The 13113-nt window shown below is 46.8% G+C and overlaps 1 protein-coding gene across 5 annotated transcripts in view; it reads right to left on the minus strand.

Annotated features, from left to right (window-relative positions):
* GRIK5 (glutamate ionotropic receptor kainate type subunit 5) overlaps window positions 1-13113 on the minus strand; it is a 793047-nt gene that overhangs the window by 652404 nt on the left and 127530 nt on the right. Inside the window, exons 1-2 of one of the 5 annotated variants that reach the window (XM_068241460.1) lie at window positions 8540-8597; window positions 7030-7888 (exon numbers count right to left, since the gene is read on the minus strand). The exons of the other annotated variants lie outside the window; for them this stretch is intronic. The gene's annotated coding sequence lies outside the window, so the exon portion shown is untranslated. Of the gene's footprint in view, window positions 1-7029; window positions 7889-8539; window positions 8598-13113 lie in introns of those variants that run through there. 5 annotated transcript variants of the gene reach the window in all.

Genomic DNA, 13113 nt, shown 5'->3' on the forward strand with positions numbered 1-13113 from the left:
AGGCAGTAAAAACCTGACAGATCTGACAGATTCTGGACTAGCCTATCGCCTCATAGGAGATTCTCAGTATTACCTTTATTCTTTGCAGAAGCAGTGCATAGAAAGGATCTATACTAGGCATGGGCAAACTTGGCCCTCCAGCTGTTGAGGAACTACAAGTCCCACAATGCATTGCAGGAGTCTGACAGCCACAGTCATGACTCATAAAGGCAAATGCATTGTGGGATTTGTAGTTCCTTAACAGCTGGAGGGCCAAGTTTGCCCATGCCTGATCTATACAAAGATGTCAGCCAGCTTCTCTACTCATTTACACACTATTTGGCACATGGACTGAGCAACTGCAGTTTAAAAAGTATTTTTGCAAATAAAGAAATACCTAAGAATCCCCCATGAGGGGATGGACTAGTCCTACATCTGAACGATCTGTCAGATTTTCACTACCTACCAGTGGCATAGCTACACATTATGGGGCCCCACAGCAATACTTTCATGGGGCCATAAAATGTAGGCATTCTTGAGAAATGCCACCTACCTTACCCTATGGATATGAGTTAACTGGGAGATTTGCATTCTCATGTGATCTACACTGCATATAGTCCATGGGCACTTGGTGAATACATGAAGTACCACCTGGGCCCCCTTTACTCCAGGGCCCCATAGCAGCTGCTATGGCTGCTATGACTATTGCTACACCCTTGCTACCTACTGTAAGTGACAGGGAAAAAAAGTAATTTATAGTGCATTCTACTCTAGAAGAAATGTTTATTTGTGTGCATGTATTTTATATTTTACTTTTTTTGATGATAGTTGTCCTTTAGGCAGAATTGTGATCAAAATGTATACAGTTCTTCTATGCAATTATTTCTTTAGAAAAAGAAAACAAACTCTGGGTTTGTATTTGCAGTAATAAGAGGCCCCTTGGGAATGTGCGCTCGCATGCGCTCACACGGCACTTTCCATGGTATAAGTAGAGATGCCAGCAGGAGAGCGGGTATCATCCAATTATAGTCCTTGCCTGTGGCAGCTGAGCAGATGCAGCACGGTTGGCGCGGTTCGTGCCTAGGAGGGCTCCTAATCTCGCCATACACTGGTCGATAACGGTCTGATCTGACAAGGCGATTGATCCCTCCCTAATCAAATTTTGATTGATTCCTTAACCGCACAACACACTAAAACTTGATTAGACTTCAGCAGCAATCTGTTGAGCATCAGTCGAGCCGCCTGCATTGTACTGCTCCATGCAGTGATGTGGCCATCGCTCCCCCCCTAACCCCTCCCCTGCTGGCTCGCTACGTGTCCAATCACACTACTCGCCGATAATCTGTCTGAAGTCAATCCAAACGTCACTGATTGAATATGTTTGGGGGGGTGATAGATTTCTGGCAGATTAAATCAAAATTATCCATTCAGCCATAAAAATCTCTAAGTGTATGCTTAGCGTTAAAGCACACCTGAAGTGTGAGGTATATGGAGGCTGCCCAGGGCCGTTCTTTGGGCAGTGCAGGCAGACTGGCAAGTAGAAAAAGGGGGCGCAGGCAGAAGGACATAACCGCTAGGGAGATGGTGCAGCCAAATGGAAGAAGAAAGAAGATTACCAGCGCAATCACCTTCCTTAATGTGAACCAGAGACGGAGCACCCTCATGTATTGTATTTTACCATATCTATCAGTGGGAACATTAGAGAAAACACCTACCATGCTTTCTGTTTCATTCTTCACTGCTCAGCCTGCTTGTTATCAGCCCTGATAAAATCCCTGACTGAGCATTCAGTGTGGCTTTGCTCAGGAATCACTATAGCAGAGCCATAAGGGGGCAGGCTTAGGCTTGAAAAGACATCAGAGAAGAAAGACTCAGCTATAATGATTCCTGAGCAAAGCCAGACTGAATGCTCAGTCGGGGATTTTATCAGGGCTGCTAACAAGCAGACTGAGCAGTGAAGAATGAAACAGAGAACAGGGTAGGTTTTTTCTCTAATGTTCCCACTGATATATATGGCAAAATACATGAGGGTGCTCCGTCTCTGGTTCACTTTAAAGGACCACTATCACAAAAAAAGTAGGCAGTTAAAATCTGACAGAACTGACATGTTTTGGGCCAGTCCATATCCTCATGGGGGATTCTCAGGGTTTCCTTTGTTTTCAACAGCATTTCCTGAACAGCAGTTGCAAAACCCCACCAGAAGCATCAGGCTCCCATTGGTTTGAAAAAGACCAACGGGAATCCTCTCTGAGCACCAGGGAGAATTTTCATTGGTCCACTACTCAGTTAACCAATGAGAAACCTCCCTGGGTAGGGACAATTCCCACTGGTCTATTGAAAACCAGTTGGAGTCTGATGCTTCTGCTGGGGCTCTGGGAACTGTATAGCGGTATTTCTTCCATGCAGGGACCTAAATGGATGGCAGCAGCAGCTGCAAAAGACCCAAATGGACTTATACAGAGGACATAAATGAAGTTAAGACTAATTGGCCCAGGCCTTGTAAGGTTATTCGCCTTCCCCTGCATCAACTGGGATATGTGCGGGTTCAGGACAGTGGGTGTTTTTTGTGAGTTTTTTTTCCTGGTTGAACTTGATGGACAGATGTCTTTTTTCAACCAAACTATCTATGTTACCGTGAGTTATGCACAAATTGTACTGTATGCAGCGAGCAGCCTGGTGAGAACAAACACTGTCCATTCTCATAAGCTAGCATTGATTTCGTCAGCCTCTGTTTCATCCGGTAGATCAGAAATTATCGTGCAGGACCCATAGTTGCATTCTGCTTGTCGGAACGGACCAAACGGCTCCATTCCGAATGGACTGCAATGGATCCGTTTGCACTTGTGCTGTTCATTTCTGTTCCGATAACTGGCATGTTTTTCCTGGCAGTGTGAACCCAGCCGTAGTGATGCTAATTGTTCAAAGCTGTGAATTTGTTGTGGAAAATGTGTCAGTGCTACATAAATGCTTAATAATAAACTTAGATGCCAGGAATAGATCTGCAGATGCTGAGGCGACGTTGGGGAGTTTTAGTCCCGCGAGGCCATGCTATCAATAATGACATCACTGGCAGCCGAGCGCGGCGCTGGTATCATCAGGCACATGCTCAGATCTTCAGCAGCAGCAGAAAGGCAAAGATGATACAGGGTCAGGGGGAGGTTGGGTGAGTATTACATGGAGCAGGATACAGGGTCATGAGGAGGCTAGGTGGGTATTCCATGGAGCAGGATACACGGTCGTGGGGAGGTTGGGTGAGTATTACATGGAGCAGGATACAGGGTCATGGGGAGGATAGGTGGGTATTCCATGGAGCAGGATACACGGTCATGGGGAGGTTGGGTGAGTATTACATGGAGCAGGATACAGGGTCATGGGGAGGTTGGGTGAGTATTACATGGAGCAGGATACAGGGTCATGGGGAGGTCGGGTGAGTATTACATGGAGCAGGATACACGGTCATGGGGAGGTCAGGTGAGTATTACATGGAGCAGGATATACGGTCATGGGGAGGTTAGGTGAGTATTACATGGAGCAGGATACAGGGTCATGGGGAGGATAGGTGGGTATTCCATGGAGCAGGATACACGGTCATGGGGAGGTTGGGTGAGTATTACATGGAGCAGGATACAGGGTCATGGGGAGGTTGGGTGAGTATTACATGGAGCAGGATACAGGGTCATGGGGAGGTCGGGTGAGTATTACATGGAGCAGGATACACGGTCATGGGGAGGTTAGGTGAGTATTACATGGAGCAGGATACAGGGTCATGGGGAGGTTAGGGGAGTATTAAAAGGAGCAGGATACAGGGGCATGGGGAGGTCAGGTGAGTATTACGTGGAGCAGGATACAGGGTCATGGGGAGGTTGGGTGAGTATTACAAGGAGCAGGATACAGGGGCAGTGGGAGGTCAGGTGAGTATTACGTGGAGCAGGATACAGGGTCATGGGGAGGTTGGGTGAGTATTACATGGAGCAGTTTGCAGAAACTTTTGGAACCAGCGCTGAAGCAAGCATCAGTAGAAGCATGTTCAGAAACAAATTAACTAACCTAAGGGAGATTTTGCAAAGTTCTACTAAGTTTGCTATTGCACTTTCCCCTCTCAATAAGCCTAACGCCAACCTAAATTGACCTCCCCCAAAAAATTCTAAACCTGGGGTTTCTACCGGCCCCCTGAAGACGTCCTATGCCCACTCCAGGAAAAACCACAACGGGCCAGTTTCGTTTCAGTCAGTCTGCGCCTGCGCAGCCCTGGCCATGCGTACCCTCGCTCACGGCCATGCGGCCGCCATCCTGCACATGCGCAGTACAAGATTTTCTCATACCGCACCTGAGCAGGATGGTGACGTGACGGAGGATGCGCACGGCCAGGGCCACACAGGTGCAGTGGCCCGCCGACTGACTGAAACAAAACTAGCCTGCTGCGGGGGGACCGGGGGATCGGTTTGTCCCAGCGCGGCCACGAGACGTCTGCAGGGGGCCGGTTGAAGCCCCAGGTAAGTTAAACTTATTTATTTTTGATCCATTAAGGTTCCCTTTAACCCTTACAGTAAGGCTAACAAAGACCTTTAAAATGAGAGTTATGAAGAATCGCTACGTTGGAAATCATAAGTGATTGTAGAAAACTGTCCTGGACTGAAACTGCACCACAGCGAGTGACCTCTCAGTAGCTCTTCCTGCAGTGCGATATTTGCCAAGATATGAGCCAGACGATGGGGCACAACTTTGCCACCCAACAGCTGCAGAGGTGAATTAAGATGAAATGGGACCCTAGGCATGGTTGTAGTTTTGGCTTCTGCTTATGGTTGTTTTGGTAATCTAATGCTAGGTACACACCATACAATTTTCTGGCAAATTTACCGGCCAGATTGATTATTTCCAACATGACTGATCTGAATTTCGATCGTTTATCTGAACGGTTTTCCGATCGATTTCCATAGAAGTCAACGGAAATTGATCAGAAAAACAGCCGGGAAATAATCGATCTGGCAGGTAAATCTGCCAGAAAATGGTATGCTGTCTACCTAGAATAAGATGAGAGTAGGGTCAGAAGATGAAGCAATTGGGCCCCTTGACACCTACTGGGCCCAAGGCACCTACCTAGGTTGCCTGGTGGATAATCCTGCTCTGACATAACTTACCAGCTCTAATGACCTCTCCATAGTAATCAGGACATTGTTATAAACTTAAATAAATGATCTTTGGCAGAAACATTACTAAAAGAATATTACTGGGATGGATACAACCACTGAAGTGGCAGTGGCTGGATGGTGTACATTGACTCTGACGCAGGAGACCTGGGTTCCAATCTCCGCTCTGCCTGTTCAGTAAGCCAGCACCTATTCAGTAGGAGACAAGTCTCCCTAACACTGCTACTGTCCTAGTCGCTGCAGCTCTGGCGCTTTGAGTCCACAAGAAGAAAAGCGTATGAATAAATGTTCCAAAACATATTTTAGACCAAAAAACAATGTTTCAACTGTCTGACCCCCTTTGCACCCATACCTCAATGCCCCCCAGTCCTCCCACCCTTTCCCTCTCCCCTAACATCCATTGTTCTAACAACAAAGATGCTAAGTTTACTAGAACTAGAAAAGTTTACCAAGATTAGCTTACTTACTGATTACCGAGCCAGAGCAAAACTGTCAGGCTCTTCCTCATTCTGCAGGAATCAGGATCTTAGAGCAGCAGCAGTGATTCTGAACTGGCCGGGTGATCAGAAATGAATAACCTAACCCCCACTGCATGGTTGGTTGGTTGGTTGGTTAGTTAGTTAGTTAGACAGGTAGTTAAATAGTTAGTACGATGTTAGTATACATTCACTTGCTAGCAAGGCAAGGAGCGGAAGTTGCTGACAAGACTTGGTGCTGTGAACAACAGGTCTCTCTCGTCTTCTCATATTACTTTAAAAGGAGCCACATCAATACAATACATTATTATTTTGATCAGATGCTACTTTTTTTTCAAGGTGAGAATGAAGAAAAAGCAAAAGTACAATAACTCTATAAACACTACTTCATGGACACTGACCTGTGACTAATTGCTGCACACTCCTGCTGTCGCTATATTATCATCATACAACCCAAGGGTGTTGTTGTTTATTTCTGTTTTTATACTAACTATTAAATACATTGCTTGAAGGCTTACTGAATAAAGCCCAATGATCCATACTATCCAATCAACTTTGACCTCCCATCGGTCTGCACCAGTCACAGCAGAGCTGATGGGTTGCTATGGGTGACTGCTTTTTTGCACATTTCCTCATCAACAAAACAAACCCACAATAAAGAGTCTGCTTGCATTAAGGATTGTGAGCTTCTCTGCGCTTGAAGTGTGAATGTGTGTTGTTCCTGTGTATATACTGCATAGCAGTGTGTGTGTCTTCATGTCTGTATGTTCGCCACACATTCTCATGCACCTTTCCACACAGAAGTGTATAGATGAATGTGTCTGTTGTGTTTGCTCCATACAGATACACTGCTCTTTTCTTATAAGACAGAGCATGTCTGTGCAGACCGCCGAACACATGTATGGACCAGCTGTGTTTTACTTCTTGTGTTCTTATATAGACACGACGAGCGTCCCGGCAACCCCGGCAGTTTGATTATTCGCTCATCAAGTGTCAGATTAACCCCCGCAATGCCAGAGGGTAGCCTATGCCCATCCATATATCGCCAGCAGGCCTGGCTGAAGAGTGGGGAGCCAATCACCTCCCCCCCACCCCCCTCACCTCTTCCCACCAGCAACACCTTCATGTAATCCCAAGGCTCTCATCACAGAGAAATCAACCAATTATTATCTATGCTGCCCTTCCACCCTATACCCAACAGATATTGAAGCTCGCTGTCTTCTACCTCTTTGTTTTATGATGCCCAAACCTGGCGATCCTCACGGTTTACCCTACACCGCCATTTTTAAAGGGCCCCCAGACTCGATCATCAATTTTTTTTTCCCACCTACCGGGGCATGGAATTTCTTAGCTGTTTGCCCCCAGACCCCCGCCCCCTCCCCGTCTTCCCAGCCACCCCGTAGAGAAGCAGAAAAAGATGCACTCACAGATAGATGAGGATGCAGCAGCAGCAGTTGGAGAGCCCGGTCCTCACTGCTCCCTGATTGCTTTAGTACCTTACACACCGGAGCGATGAAAGGAGGCTAGAGAGAAATATGATGTGGACGGAGAAAGGGGAGGATCACACTCTTTTCCGATACCCCCCCAAGACAAGCCACAAGGAATCCATTCCTTCTTCTACACAATCCCGCTCTCTCTCTACCTCCTCAATTCCTTCTTCGTCTCCCGGAGACAGCGCACAGAGGGGAGAGATTCCGCCTCATCCGCAGGGGGGGCAATCACGTCCTTTTGGGGGTGGGGGGAGACAGCTGACACTCTCTATCCCCCCAGCCAAGCGATGCGAGACGCAGGTAATGTCATTAAGGCACAAAGTCCCACAGGAAAGGGGGCTTCTGTTGACGTGACGGTACCAGCGCCTTGAAAGACCCGGAGAGTCCCTGCAGGGTCAGCTGCTGTTCACAAAAACCCACCAGAGACTGTGGAGGTTTGGGGGAGCATAATCATGAGTCTAAATGAGCGGGACAGAGAGCAGGCCATGTTTCTGAGTCCCCCCCACCTTCACCAGGTGAGGAGGAGACCACACACTTACAGATGGTTGGTTACAGGGTCCAAGAAGGGTTGCAATGCTGGGAAAAGACAAACAGGTCCACAAATGAGCAGATCCAAGAGGTTCAGACGAATGGAGGGTCTCAAGAGGTAGTCAGAGGTTTTCACAGCAGGAAGATGGCATGTAGCATAGAATACATGAAATAATCCTGAGAGGTGAGGATGGTGCTAAGAAGGATTGGAGCGAAGTCTGCCTCTTTCCTTAGAATCTCTTGGTGGGATTTTCTTCTTCCAGGAATGCTGAAGAGTGAGAGAGAAGCATCAGTCATAAGACAGCAGGGTGGGATGCAGCCTGCAGGCCTCCTCCAAAAATCAAGACTGATGCTCTTGCGTGGGGAGAGGAGCGGCGTGCACACTGGCAGGTCTGTGCTGTCTGTGTGCGGCGAGGCGGGTTGTGCATGTGAAGTGCCTGTCAGTGCAGAGAAATGGTCAGCAGGGATGATAAGGTGCGTGTTGTGTGCGGGGAGAGGAAGCTAGGCATGCAGCGATGAGATGCCATCATAAGGATGCAGTGCGTCTGCGGTGTACGCTCAGGAGTGCTGTGCAGGGAGGATGCTGTGCGTGCAGAGCAGGTGCAGCATGCTGTAAAGAAAAGCCACAATTGCAGGGTCCCTCTGTATTGCCATTTCCCAGTCACTTCCTCCACCACCGTCTCCCTCCCTTTGCAGAAGACTTACACATTTCTCTCCATATCACTACACCACGCCTCCACCCTCCCTCTTTCTTTCATCCTTTTTTTAATTCTATCTGGTCCTCTCTCTGTGCCCCTCTTTGCTCCGTTCCTCTCTCCTCCGCTGCCCTTTTTTTTTTATCCCCCTCTGCTTAGCTGCAGCATTCTATTCTTCCTGAGTGTGATGTTATTTCCCCCGGTGGGTTTTGTCTGCCACTCACCCCAGTCCTGCGCTCTTCTCTCTCCGTCCAGCCCTGCGCTGTGATGAATCCTGGTGCTGAGGCTGGCTAGCAATGCATTCTGTCTCACCATAGATTCTCCCTTCTCCAGCCCTCCCCCCTCCCCATTCATGGAAGCCTTGCTGGAGGGGAGATGTGAGGCACAGTCATGTAGGATGCTCCTGAAACAACAGCGTCAAGGTTCATGTGTGTCCACACATTGTGCCAACTACGCCTCGATTCACGTGCTGCCGGAAAAACCGGGCTGCCTACACCTGCCTCCGCCGCGCCGTTCCTGCCGATAACTTCACAATTACGTGAAAGAGATATGGGATCATCAGAAAACTACAAGAGGAATGCAGTAACGATCTGAAAAACACTTCATCACTCAGTTCACACTTGTCTACTTTCGTGCGTGTTTTCTGCACAGAAAGACTGATTTCAAGTGAGAACTCGTGCTAATCAATGGTCTAGTTTACGATTTACTGCATTTTTTGCGGGCAGAAGAAAAACTGACATCCTGCAGGACAATTCCGCACGTTTTGTCAGTTTTCGCTATCACATTAGCTGCTGTAAAAAAATTTACGTGTTTTTCTGCATACAAACGTAAATACGTTTCGTCGCCGTGACACCTTAAAAAGAAAGCACAGAGACAACGGGAGCCAAAATAGCGCAATATTTCATAAGAAGGGGAGCATGTAGTACAGAAAAAAGGTTACTCACAAAGGTGGGGTGCAGGAGGGGCAACCGACCACGTGAAGCAGGTGGAGATGTATAACCCGACTCAACTCGGGGTCCAACCTGGGCTGGGTACGGTCGCTCTACTGGTGAAAATAGATGACATCCACTGTGGTTAAAACCTCATGAGGCCAAATGTACCCCTCTGACAAGGGGAGGTGGGGGAGGGTCTATAAGCACAAAGGGGTAAGAGGTGCCTAGAAATATATAAAAGTTAAAAACAGACTCAAAAAAAAAAAAAGAAAAGGGGATGGTGGCTTACCTCAAAAACGACAATCTCATAAGACAATGGCAATTATTTAGCACAGGCAACATGGTAGCAGGAAAAAAGGGCGACGGCGGCTAATGAACGAAAAGGGCGCCACCATAGACTCTAATGCAGAAAAAAGGGCGCACGATAAATATCATTAACAACATTAGAAAACTAAGTTTTTGAAATACAGTATGTTATCATTTTAGAAACTTGCAATGTTATAGTTTTTGTCATAATATATGGTTTGTATGCACACATTTTACATTATCAAATATGTTATCGTTCTATGTGTGTAAGGGTGTTTGTGCAGGGGGGGGGGGGGGAGGTTAGGGTTAGGCACCACCAGGGGGGGTGGTTAGGGTAAAGCTGGCCACTAATGATACAATCTTTTTCATCCAATCTTACAATTTCTATATACCGTATATACTCGCAAGCAAGCCGAATTTTGGACCCACAAAAAGTGGGTCAAAAGTTGGGGGGTCGGCTTGCTTGCGAGTGATGTGCCTGAGGGTCGTCCCCCCCGCTCCCCCCGCCCTCTCCCACCCGCTCCCCCCGCGGCCGCTGCTATTACCTTAGCTCCGCGGCTTCCTATTCCCCTGTCCTGCTCTTAATTAAACAGCAGCTCGCCCCACGGTGGCTGCTGCGTGATGACGGAGGAAGTGCTGAGAGAGGTTCCCATAGTAACCAGGAAGCCGCTCTCTGCGACTTCCTCCGTCATCACGCAGCAGCCACCGTGGGGCGAGCTGCTGTTTAAGAGCAGGACAGGGGAATAGGAAGCCGCGGAGCTAAGGTAATAGCAGCGGCCGCGGGGGGAGCGGGGAGGGGGGGGACACGCTAAACTCGCTATCCTGGGCACTTTACAAGCTATACTGGGCACGATACTAGCTATCCTGAGCACTATACTAGCTATCCTGAGCACTATACTAGCTATCCTGGGCACTATATTACCTATTCTGGGCACTATCCTGGGCATGATACTAGCTATTCTGGGCACTATACTAGCTATCCTGGGCACGATACTAGCTATCCTGGGCACTATATTAGCTATCCTGGGCACTATACTAACTATCCTGGGCACTATACTAGCTATCCTGGGCACTTTACAAGCTATACTGGGCATGATACTAGCTATCCTGGGCACTATACTAGCTATCCTGGTCACTATACTAGCTATCCTGGGCACTTTACTAACTATACTGAGGCACTACCTTCCCATACTGGGCACTATACTAGCTATACTGGGACAGACTGGGGGGGGGATCATGCGGCCAGCATTTCCTACCCCCGGCTTATATGGGGGTCAATCATTTTTTCCTGGTTTTTAAGGTAAAAGTTGGGGGGTCGGCTTATATGCGGGTCGGCTTGCTTGCGAGTATATACGGTAATAAGGTATATCACAAAAGAGATACGGATTCCGGAACTCAGAAACAGGATTCGTTTATTTAAGCACGGAGCAAAAGCAGGTTACAAAAGGTAAAAAAAGTCTGTGTCAACAGCTGTTTTGCGTGATCCCACGCCTCGTCAAGACACCCAGACCTCTATATAATAAGGTAACTGCCTAAATTATCAATTCAATATATTCACTCAGTTTACCCCTATACTACATAGATTTGGTAAAATTGGATGAAAAAGATGTTATCATTATTGGCCACCTTTAGGCACCAGCAGGGGGGTGGTTAGGGTTAAGCATCACCAGGGAGGTCTTAGGGCTAGGCACCACCAGGGGGTTGGTTAGGGATAAGGACCAACGGGTGGGGGGATGGGGTAGGGTTAGCCACCACCAGGGGGAGTGGTTAGGGTAAGCTCCACCAGGGGAGGGTTCTGTGTGAGAGTAGGGTGAGGTTAAGCTGTGTTGTTGAATTATGTAACAATTCATATTTTGTCTTCTTTTCCTGTCTGCTGTAAAACGGTATTTATCGTTAACCAATTTCGTTACCAATGTTTATCGTTACTCAGTTTTCGTTATACACCGGCACCAATTTGTTATCCAGCTGTGCCCTTTTTTCCTGGGGCCCTTTTTTATGCACCTGATAACTTGTTTTGTTGCCTGTGCTAAAGGCACACTTCCTCTGGACTATTACACTGCCAAAGGTTCAGAAAGCCAAAAGCCTATGGATGAGATTTCCCCACATGCAAGAATCTACAGTCTGCAATTTTTTTTATTCGATTTTTTGGTGTGCAGCTGTACAATTTTTGTGTGTGTTTCTATGCAAATTTTCAGTTTGCGATTTCTTTTCCACGCACACCAATCATGTTAATCGAATCTAATTTTTCGCAAAAACGTCATTTTTCGAGACAAAATTGTTTTGCTCCTTGACTGTGTTGCCGTTGGCTTACATGAAATGCAAATTTCACATCGCATACAGAAAAAAAGTAGACTTGCTATGTGATTGTACAAATGCAGGAAAATTGCAAAATGCTGAAAGATGCAGAAGAAAAGGCGATGCTGTTGAAAGACATTAGATGTGCAATGAACACAATTTTTCAACAACAAAAAAAATACACACACAAATTTAAACAAGTGTGAAGATTACCGTTTCATTTTTGCTAATTTAGCACTTTAAAAGAAAACTAAACTGTAATTGAAAAATGTGTAAAATATATGTTAGTGCTTCAAAAGCAATTTTAAGGAAATGTTTATTTTTAATAACATTTCTTTACAGAATGTTTTGTGCAGCCCGGTATTATTTCACAGGTAGGAGAGATAATTGAAGGATGGTTACTTGCAGCGAATACAACAGTAGACTACATCTAAATATAGTCTGAGCTGTTCATATGCGGCCACACCCAGTTACCACTTTCTGTTCAGGTGCTTAGTGATAAGTAAACGCCAAAGAGTCTCCCAATTTTAATATAAATTCAGGATGGTCTGCATATATTAGGAAAAACATCTCATTATGGGTGTCTGAAAACACACAACTGTTTTTTGCTAGCCATGTCTATGTCAATACAAGTGAGGGCGAGGCAGGTAATTTAGGCACTGCATTGCGCCTGGTAATAGACCGCAATGTTAACTACAGCTACGATGTATAATTTGAGTACCGAGCATAACAGAAGCTGAAAATTATATGAACAACATTTAACTGATGTGTGTACATACCTTACAACAACATTACTTGTATCTAGAGGCTGGTACACACAACTATTACGCCCAACTATTGTCCAAACTTGGTCTGTTGAACGATAGTTGGGTGTGTGTGCGTGTGGCAAAAGACTGAAAGAGTGACAGATAACAGGCGGTTTGCCCGATCCAACCAGCGGTTCAACTCACATGCCGGATCTTTAGGCGCCTGTCCCTATGCTAGATTTGCAGCCATAGCGGTACTATTGAGCTTAAAGAGAACCCGAGGTGTGTTTAAAGAATGTTATCTGCATACAGAGGCTGGATCTGCCTATACAGCCCAGCCTCTGTTGCTATCCCAAACCCCACTAAGGTCCCCCTGCACTCTGCAATCCCTCATAAATCACAGCCGTGCTGTGAGGCTGTGTTTACATCTTTAGTGTCAGTCTCAGCTGCTCCCCCGCCTCCTGCATAGCTCCGGTCCCTGCCCCCCTCCCTTCCCTCCAATCAGCAGGGAGGGAAGGG

This window comes from Hyperolius riggenbachi, chromosome 6, assembly GCF_040937935.1.
Source record: "Hyperolius riggenbachi isolate aHypRig1 chromosome 6, aHypRig1.pri, whole genome shotgun sequence".
In the NCBI taxonomy this organism is placed as follows: Eukaryota; Metazoa; Chordata; class Amphibia; order Anura; family Hyperoliidae; genus Hyperolius; species Hyperolius riggenbachi.